The 9,818-nt window shown below is 55.0% G+C and overlaps 1 long non-coding RNA gene across 1 annotated transcript; it reads right to left on the bottom strand.

The window, feature by feature from the left end:
- Positions 1-630: 630 nt before the first annotated feature.
- Positions 631-6,285, bottom strand: LOC137226955 (uncharacterized). The gene is made up of 3 exons (XR_010944620.1): positions 5,764-6,285; positions 4,716-4,879; positions 631-4,317 (listed from the first exon to the last, which is right to left on the bottom strand). It is a non-coding gene; the product is annotated as an uncharacterized lncRNA (long non-coding RNA).
- Between the last annotated feature and the right edge of the window lie 3,533 nt (positions 6,286-9,818).

Here is a 9,818-nt window from a genome sequence, read left to right as displayed (position 1 = left end):
CCTGGGTGTTTTGAGTTGACAGGACCATTTGCTTGCTGGGAGAACAGGCTCGTTTCCTGTAAAAAGGGCCTATCTGAGGATGAGGTGGGACCTGCCTGCTCTCTGTGAGGCCCACACTTGCTGTGACAGCTGGCCGCGCTCTCCAAGGCTCGTGTCCTTGACGTTGGTACAGTCGTCCCCGCCAGAAAAACCTGCAGTCTCTGCAGAGGCCCTGGTGGTGGCCACGGCCGCAGGCAGGGGCAGGACGCAGCGGAAGTGTCATTGCAGGGAGCGTGTCCCGAACGGGGACTGGCACCTTCGTGGACGGCATCAAGGTCCAGGCTCTGGGGCCGCTGCTCATGGTCACGTGACCCGGGGGAGGCTTGCGCCTCCCTGTGCCTCAGTTTCTGCGTCTGCAGAGTGGGGGTGATAACACCCCCTCCTCCCCCGTGGGCCGCAGTGGAGACACAGGGTGAATGCTTGCAGGACGCTGGGGGGACTCCCTGTGGGGGGCTCAGGGAGTCTCAACAGTGATTTTTATCCCTTGTCTCTGACGTAGCGACTCCATAATGCCATGCACTTTGCCCCTGGCAGGGTGCCGTCGGCTCTCGGGCAGCAAGGACCACGGCGCTGGATGCCAGGACGCAGGCCTGCAGGCGCTGAGGCCGTGGGTGGTGCATCTCTCAGAAGCTTTGCTTCTTCTGTGTGGATGGAGGGAGTGGGTGTGGGCCACTTTAGAAACTTCCTGGGGAGATGCATGGGGTGGGGGGGAGGCCAGGACCTCGCCCCGAGGAAGCGGGCGACTCTGTCCTACGTCACAGAGCTTCGTTCCCGTTGACTCCAGCCCTGAGATGCCCACGGAGCATCTGTCCACGACCCTGACTGGCCTGGTGCCCCCTGGTCATCCCTACCTGGAGGCTGAGGGAACAACAGGGGCTCTGGGAAGTGAGATCCACGGACAGAAGGACACCTTTGTCCTCCCCGGCGCTGGCCGCCCATCCTCCCACCAGCCCCTGTTGGTGGCCCCTCCAGTCCCAGGTCGGAGGTCATGGGCATAAACTCCATCCTCAGGTGTGCGTGGGGCTTCGTCTCCTGTCTTAGTCTTCCCGCCAGGGTTCGCAGCCCCATGACCCGGGCTTTGCTGCCCGACGCGGCCCCGCAGGACAGGAATCACACGTGGCGGCTTGTGCGGAGGGAGAGCACAGAGGCCAGGCTCCTCCAGGAAGTCTGCAGTGCTAATGAGCGGCTGTGTACATCCCAAGTCCTGGGGTTAATTCTCAAACAGCCAGGTCAGAAAGATGACTAAAAGCCCGGTTTGATAAATTTCCAGGACGCCAACCCCGAGTGGAGCAAAGGAGAGGCTGAAAGGAGGCAGGACAATTGATCTGCTCATGTATACTTTCACACGGTCTGTGGTTTGGGGACAGCCGTTGACGAGCTGTCATTCCTCCATCTTTTTATTCTCTCCCACCCTTCCTTCCTCCTCGTCTGACTCCCTGGGAAGTTAATTTTGGAATTTCAGGATGCGTGAGCCCAGCAAAGATGTCCTTTGTGTCAAGGTTGACCCGGAACCCGGGGACCTGATCCCAGTGCAGCCCATCTGGGTCCCCGCTGGAGGCACGGGGCCAGGAGGCTGCCGCCCAGGAGCCAGGACTCCACTGGCCTGTTTGGCGGTCACGGGTGATGCTGGCCAGGACCCTGGGCCGGAGGCTGGTGCGTCTATATATAAACAGCGGTCTTGCCCACACTCCCGGCCCCGGGAGCTCCCATAGAGCTGGTGGGAGGCCCCGGGGGTCCAGCCTCCAAGGTTCCCCCAAGAAACCCAGTCCAGAAGGCAGCAGACGCTCCGGAATACCTGAGCTCTTCACCGGAACTTGCGCCCAGCAGGAGGGGAGCGCGTGGCACTCACAGCCTGCTGGACCCCTTGCCTTCCCGCAGTCCACTCCCTTGCAGACTGGGTGCTCTCCGTAACCAGGACTCCTAAACGCAAACAAACGAGCCAACTTCTCCCAGGTCCCGACCCCTGATCTCCATCCTCATTAATATTCCTTCCGTTCTGCTAAGTCTGTTTCCAAAAAAGGAGAAACACACCAAAATAACACAAATAGGCCTGCCAGGCCAGAAGCCTCCTTGAGGGGGGAGGCAGGGGGAGGAAGACCTGGCAGGCAGGCGGCTGGAGCCTCTGTAGGGGACGGAGGGGGTGGGGCAAGGGCACAGGTGGGAGCCATTGTTGGGAGAGGGGTCACTGGGAGCTCCCAGGTGTGGGGACACTCAGCCCTGGGAGCTACTTCTCCACCTCCGTGGGTCTGCCGCCCATCCTGGCCTCCCCGTCTGTTCAGGCAGGGAGCAAAGGGGAGGAGCAGAAGGAAGGGGGAGAAGGGAAGCTCGCTTTCTGCCCATCCGGGCCCCCCGCCCCGCCTCTCCAGAGGAGCCCCCCAAGATCTAGGCGCCCGTGTCCGCACCTGGAGCAGATCCGGTCCATTCAGTTGGGCCCTGCCCTCGGTGGCCATCCCGAACCTGCCCGCCCGAGAGGACCCAGCCACAGCCTCACCACCTGTCGCTCTGATTCTCCGCGCGACGCCCGCCCCTGCAGCGTCCTCGCCTCCAGATGGCCACTCGATTTGCTCTCCGTGAAAGCAGACCGTTTTCCAACATACATCCCAGCCCTGTCTGGGCTGTCACTGCAGCTTGCAATGATCTCACCCGAGGCGTGTTTATTTATCTGCTTATTTATATCCCCGGGAAGATGAAGCGGCAGCCGGGGGTTGTCTCAGCTCCTTCTGGCTGCTGACAGAGCTGCCAGGACAGGTGCTCAGCCCGCCAGCTGCAGACCCAGCGAGGCCCGGCTCTGCCACCAGCTTGCCGGGGACCGGGACCAGCCTCCCACCCTCTTCTCCCAGTGTTCAGTGTCCCCTGATGTCAGTCGAGGGGGTGGGAGGCTGGTCCTGACTCTGACAGTTCCCAGCACTGCAGGGGCTCCAGGCATGAGCCTGTGTGGGCTCAGTAGTGTCCCCCCCAATGTGTGTCCATCCAGAAGCTCTGACTGGGACCTGACTGTGCAGCAGATGTAATTAGTTAAGGATCTCGAGATGAGATGAGATCACCCTGGATTTAGCTTGGGCCCTACACCCAACAACTGGTGTCCTTATAGGAGAGGTGAGACTCACAGGGCCACAGAGAAGACGGTCGTGTGAGGACGAGCAGAGACTGGGGTGATGCAGCCGCAAGCGGGGACTCCTGGGGCCTGCAGGAGCTGGAGGAAGCAGGAAGGACCCCCTCAGCAGCCTCCAGATGGAGCACAGCCCTGGGACACCTGGGTCTTGGACTTCTCATTTCAGTCCCGCCAGAGGCGTGGGAGCCCTTCGTGGGCACCGCTGGGGTCCTAGCTGGGGCTCCCCCGGGGGCCCCAGGAGAGGCAGCCACCCAGTTCCTGTAACGCCCGTGACTCAGGGTGACTCTCCCGTGGAGCAGGGGCTAAGCTCGAGAACTGGGGGGTCGAGTCCCAGCTCCCGCACTTGCTGGTGAGGTGACGTCAACAGGCTTCCCGCCCCTCTGAGCCTCGGTTAGTTCATCTGTGAAATGGGACCAGTGACAACCACGCTGAGGCCGCCCTGTGCTTTGGGGCAGCGACGCAGGAGATGAGTCGTCCGCAGAGCTGAGGGTCTCTGAGCCTGGCGTGCGGGCTGTTCTCAGGGCCTCAGAGACAGCTCTCAGCTCTCACCCCGCCTGGTGAGGAAGGGTGTGGTTCGCAGGTGATGAGACAGTGGCCGCAGCCGTCCTCGCCACCGGCCTCGGGGCAGCAATGGCCGTGCTCCGGAAGGTGGCTCGGGTGGGTTTCGGCTGGCCAGGGGTGGCCCGGTGATTAATATTGCATCACTCGTTAATATCGGTGATGTCGAACGGGCCGTGTCTCATTCTCACGAGCTCCCAAGTGTCACCCCGCCACTCAGGTTAGGAAGCTGGGCCGTTTGCTATGACACGCAGGGCTGCGGGCAGAGGGGGGGTCCAGACTCCGGTCCGTGTGGCCCAAAGCTGCAGCCGTCACCTGGACACCGTCCTGCCCCAAAGGTTCCGTCATAGCGACTGCCCGGCATCCCACACTCAGGCCCAGGAGAGACACTTCTCATTTCAGAGGCGCAGGAGCCCTTCGCGGTCAGCGGGCACCTGGACCGTTCCACCTGCGCTCAGACTCTCTGAAGCTCCAGGTGAACCATCCGTCACCCGCCTTGCCTGCCTGGGGGACCACAGAGCCGGGCCTTGTGGCCGCCTGCCAGCTTCGAGGCTCTCAGCCAGACAGAGAAAAGCAGGGCCCAAATCACCAGCCTGTGCATAAAAAGCCTGGAACCAATGAGAAGAAGGTTTGCGAAAAGCTAGTAAGTCTCTGAAAAACCAGAAAGGTGTTTCCCCTAAGTTCTAGCCTATGAGAAAGGAGGGGACCCATGGGCTGTATTCTAGAAACTTCCTCCACCCCAGAGGGGAAAAAGCCCAACACCAAAGGAGAAAACCCACACTGCTGGTTACCGGCAAGTCCCGGTGGGGTAGATGTGCGGGAGCTGGGCCTCCTGAGCACAGAGCTGCTGGAGGTTCACGAAGCTGGGCTGTGTGTGACCCGGGGGTGGGTAGCAGAGGTCACCTGGCTTGGAGTCAGTCCCGGATCCCACACTGGAGAGGGAGCCCGAGATGCGTTCCCCAGGAAGTCAATGTGGGGTTAGTGCTGGGTCCACAGGGTCACTTACCAGAGACGGGACACGGATGCTCATTCCAGAGCGTGGCTGGAGTAAGCCACCTGGGAAGACTCACTGGCTGCCTTGGGATGGAGGGAGGACCCATCACGAGAGGCTGGGGGTTGCTGGGCTGGCCTGGGATGGAGCTGCCCCCTCGGCTGCCCTGGGTCATCCTCCTGGATGGAAGGTTGAGATGCTGCCCATGAGACATGTGCCGGGGTCCCTGCAAAGTCCCAGGGCTCATCCCCCAGGAGATGTATGTATGTGGACCATTTTCCTGACAACAGCTAAAACATCATCGCCGTCACCGGAGCTCCCCCGGGGGCCCAGCTTGGCCCCTTGTTTCGCCATCTCAGCCCTCCCCCGACACCAGTTACTTCCCCCCCCCGGAAGAAATGGAAGCTCAGAGAGGAGAGGAGAGGAGCTTAGGGTCATTTGCTCTTGTCCACGCCCTCACACTCCCCGTACCACTGCCCGCTTTGGACAGCAGAGGGAGAAGGGGCCCAGCAGGCAGGACGGGGCAGGGGTGACAGCAGGGGCCGCAGGAGTCCAGGGGGACAGGGGCAATAGGGCACATGGGAGCAGGGGTGGGGGTAAGGGCAGATGCCCTGGGACACACACACGGAGCCCGGAGCAGTCAGTGTGGAAGGAAGGAAAGAAGGGAGGGCGCGAGTTCTCTTTCCGCAGAAGTGACAGGTTATTTGCTCTACGGGAAACAGAATGAGATTAGATTTGTCCTTGAGAATCCTCCCACCCGCCGGGATGATCTGTGGCAGCTGGCTCACACTTCAGGAGAAAGGCCTGAAGGATGCCCCGGGGCATCGTTCCCTGTCGGGAAGACAGGGTGTTCCTTGCTCCCCAGCCCACGAGGGGTACCGGCTCTGCAGGCCGATTTGGTGTGACTAACATAGCTGCTGTGTTTCTGGCCGCGTGGTCTCCTGATTTCCGAGGGAATCGCAACCTGCCACGGGAAGAACCATCTGGGGCTGAGAGGTCTTCCCTCCGCCTTCCCTCCTGACCGAGGTGTGGGCTGTGCGACCTGGCGGCAGGCTTGGCTCACCTTCACCGGAGCATCTGAACGCCTGGATACGGAGGGGCTGCCCTGGAGACAGGAGTCCCTTTTGGACGGTGCTGCGATGCAGAGTCAGCTCTGACTTGTCAGGCTTCCAAACGAACTGGCCCGGAATACCATCACGCTGGATGTCCACGAAGCACACTCTTCCTGCCAGAGTTACATGGGCGCCCCCCACGTGCGAGGCTCTCCCCAGCACGGGAGTGACCGCCCTGCCGTAGCGGGGGGACGCGGAGGTGAAGCAGCTGGTCCACCATCCCATGTTAGGCAAAGAAGGGCCCATCCGGAGCCCAGGCCCTTGAATTGTGGTGTCTGCTCCTTTCCCGACGCTGATGGAGCTTCGGAAGGGATGACCTTGCACATCCCCGGGGCCGTGAAATAAAAGGGAGGACCGGGTAAACCCTGGAAAGGGAGAATCAAACAGAAGCCCTGGAGGGTTTAAAATGGATGTCAGAGGCGTGGCCATGGGTGGGTTTCTTTCATGTACTTTTTTATGTCTCACGAACACACCATCAGTTCTCCAAGCAGCCAAGCCTCTGTGAGGATCAAACCCGGAAACAGGACGGGGCAGGAGGGAGTGGCTTCCAGCAGAGGGTGGGGGTCTGGGAGGCTTGCGCAGGATGCCAGCCAGCGCTCCCCTTGTGGATGGGGGTTTGCTCAGCCGGGAGGCAGCCCTGGCAGCCTGAGACTGGCTTTATATTTAGGTAGGGTAGGTGGCCGCCTACTCTGTGTGATATCACAGGCTCTGGGGGCCTCTTCCAAACCCCAAAATACCTTCTCCACCTGCTTCCTGGTGCCGGCAGTCTCTCTGATTGGAGGACAGCTCTCCGTCCCTGACTTAGAAAAGAAGCTAGCTGGCTTCTCCGTGTCAGAGCCGACACCGATTTAAGCCAGCTCTCTATCGAGGAGCAGGTGTGCAGAGCCTCTCAGCACTCAGGCCTCGCCCAGGAAGGCCCTGCAGAATCCCTTCTGCAGCCTCTGGGTCTCCTGGAGACCCACTGGGCGCAAACGACAGCTGCTTCTGAACGTATACTGAGCCCTGCCCCGAGCCAGGCTCTCTGCGAAGTGCCAGGGATGCCACAGGCAAGCTCCGTACACCCCGTACAACATCAGAAGGATGTTGCTGTCCAGCAGGAGAGGCAGATGAAACTGACAGAGTCACACATTAAACCATCTTACATTGCAACACACACACACACACAGAGAGAGAGAGAGAGAGAGGGAGAGAGGGACTGGTTAATAAGAGAAGGGCATATTAGCTGTGGTTTTGCGGACGAATAGGAGTTCTCTAGGCAACGAGTCGGGGAAGAGGTCTCCATGCAGGGGGAGCAGCATGAGAGGACATGTCAGAGAATCAGATCTATCTTTGAGTTTTCAAAGGTTTAGTCTAAGATACAGTCATCCATCTTTGTGAACATGTTTGACTTTCTGTGGGCTAGATTCCTAGAAATGAATTTGCACAATCAAAGGGTATGCTCATTTACAATTTTGTTAGCATTGCAAAATCACCCAATAAATAGACTTTACAGATTTACGCAAATTACACGGGCGCTCTGACCGTGATTCCTTCCCCACGCTGGAGCCAGTACTGGATATCTTCACTATTTTACATTTTTGTTAATTTAGAGACAAAAATAGTATCTTACTACTTAAATTTGAATTCTTCAGATGATACTAATTGCATTTTCCCCCCTCTGAGTTGCCTGTTTACAATTTTTGCTTATTTTTCTATTGGGTTTGTCCTAATTTTCTTGTTTACTTGTAAGGACTCTTCATATTTTCTAAACAGTAATCCCTTGTTTATTTCAGGCGTTGTAAATATTTTCTTCCAGTCTGTTACCTGTCTACTGAATTTTTAAAATAGTGTCTTTGGTCGAATGGAAGATATAATTTTATGGCTTCCGGGTTTTATGTGTTACTTTACACATTTTCCTTTCCCAAAGAATATAACGATGTTCTTCTCTATTTTCTTCTGAAACTTTTATAGTCTATTAGATGTTTGCATCCTTAATTCTTCTGAATTTTTTGTGAATGCTATGAGGTATGGATCTAATTTTCTTCTTCATGTAAGTAGCTAATCGTGCCAATGCCATTTGCTGAAAAGATTATACTTCCCCCCTTGTATTTACTGCATCTTTCTCTGAAATCAATGACCGTACCTATGTTTGGGTCTATGTCTGGAATTTCTCTTCTGTTCCATTAATCTATATGTCTTCCTTTGTCCTGATTATTATAATTAAATAATAAGTCTTAAAGCCAGACCACAGAAGTCTGCTATCTTTAATCTTTTTTAAAAAAAAAAGTTGTTTTGACTATTCCAGGTCCTTTGTTCTTCCATATAAATTTTAGAATATGCTTCTCAATTTCTGTGAAAGAAAACCTATTGGGATTTGGACGGGGGTTGTGCTGAATCTATAGATCAATTTAGGGAAAATTGATATTTTAACAATATAGGATCTTCCAATTCATAACCGTGAGCTCCCTCTCTCTCCATTTATTTAGGATTTCTTTAAGCTCTTGCAGCACCATTTTATTATTTTCAGTATACAGGTCTGGAACATATTTTGTTAGATTTGTCTCCAAGTATTGTGTTAATGCTTTTTTCCATAGTATTTAAAAAGAAATGTTCATTTCTGATTGATCGTTGCTGGCATATAGAAATAAAATAGATTGTATTTCCTCCTGTCCTGTGAAATCGATAAACTGACTTGCTAGATCTGGTAGCTTTCTGTCTATGGCGTTGGACTTTCTACTTAGACAGTCTTGTCCTCTTTGAATAGACACCACTTAACTATTTCCTTTCCAATCTGTGCACGTTTTACTGCTGTTCCTGCCTTGCTTCTCTGACCATGACCTTCACTACAATGTGGGGCAGAAGTGATGGGAGGGGACATCCTTGCTTCATTCCCAATCTTGGGGCAAAAGCATGCAGTCTTTCACTGTTCAGTATGATTTCAGCTGCAGATTTCTTGCAGATGCCCTTTATCAGGTTAAGAAAATTCCCCTCCATTCTCGGTCGGCTGAGAATTTTAATCATGAACGGATGCTTGATTTTGTCAAATGATTTTTCTTTATCTATCTGTGTGTCTATGTATGTGTCTGTTTATCTACCTCTGTATGTATGCATGTATCTATGTTAATGTAGTAAACTGCAGCGATCGGTTAGCAAATGTTAAACCAACTCTGTGTTCCTGAGATATAACCTACCCGCTTATGGTGTGCTGTCCTCTTTATACACCGTGGGTTTCAATTTCCTCCTATTTGTTGAAGATTTGTGTGACTATGTTTGCAAAGCCAATTGGGCCGTCATTTTTTTCTTGTAATGTCTTGTAAAGTCCTGGCCTGGCTTTGGAATCAGGGTGATGCTGGCTTCATAGAATGAGCTGGGAAGTCCTCCCTCCTCTTCTCCTTCCTGGATGAGTTAGTGTGGGGTGCGTGTTCCAGTAGAATTCACCAGTGAAGCCGACAGGTGGATCCTGACCCACAGCTGAGGTTACATCTTTTGAGCCCTTTCTCCTGTGCCCTGAGTGCCCGGAGGCTGGGCCCCAGGTGGGCCACGTTTCAGGCTGCTGGTTGAGCATTGTCTGAAAACCATTGTTTCATGTATTTTTCCTGGTTGTTCTAGTGGCCTGAGGCAGGAGGATACACCAGCCCCTGTCATTCTATCCTGGCTTGGAGAGAAAGACAGTTGAGATTTATTCTTTCAAAATAAGTTTTTCTCTAATGGAATTGGGGCAGGGAGGGGAATAACTTCATTTCTTCAGGGCATCATCTCAAGTAAAACGTTTGAATTTTTATTTAAAACAGAGCAGATTCAAGATTATCACTATGGTGGCCTTACTTTCTGTGACTTGTCACCCAAGGTGCTTCGTGGTACCAGAGAGGGAGGAGTTCTCCACCTGGTGGGTGACCCCGCCCAGTGACGGGAGCCAGTCCAGCCCCACCCACTTGCTGGACAGAGGGACCCCGAGCACAGGGCCTGGGTCTTCGCTGAGTTGTGTCCTCATGGCGCATGTAGCCCCTGGCACAGGGAGGACCCTTGG

Source organism: Pseudorca crassidens, chromosome 7 (assembly GCF_039906515.1).
Source record: "Pseudorca crassidens isolate mPseCra1 chromosome 7, mPseCra1.hap1, whole genome shotgun sequence".
Classification (NCBI taxonomy): Eukaryota; Metazoa; Chordata; class Mammalia; order Artiodactyla; family Delphinidae; genus Pseudorca; species Pseudorca crassidens.
This window is presented reverse-complemented; position numbering and strand designations above follow the sequence as displayed.